Below are 214 nucleotides of genomic sequence, written 5' to 3' on the forward strand. Positions count from 1 at the left end.
ATCCCGAGTCCTACAGGGATGATGTGTTGAGGATGAAACTCTGGATTTCGTCTTTTTGGTGTGAGCTGCATGTCAACCACCCGGGGCCTCGGCAGGGCGAGACCCTCCGCTGCCGGTAGGGCCAGGTTGGGGGGGGTGCCAAGCCTGGCACTTGCTGCCTCCTGCTCCCACCACCGCCAGCCCTGGGGCTGTCACCCACCGACTCCCGGCACAG

This window comes from Cariama cristata, unplaced genomic scaffold (genome assembly GCF_000690535.1).
Source record: "Cariama cristata isolate BGI_N322 unplaced genomic scaffold, ASM69053v1 scaffold24401, whole genome shotgun sequence".
Lineage (NCBI taxonomy): Eukaryota > Metazoa > Chordata > Aves > Cariamiformes > Cariamidae > Cariama > Cariama cristata.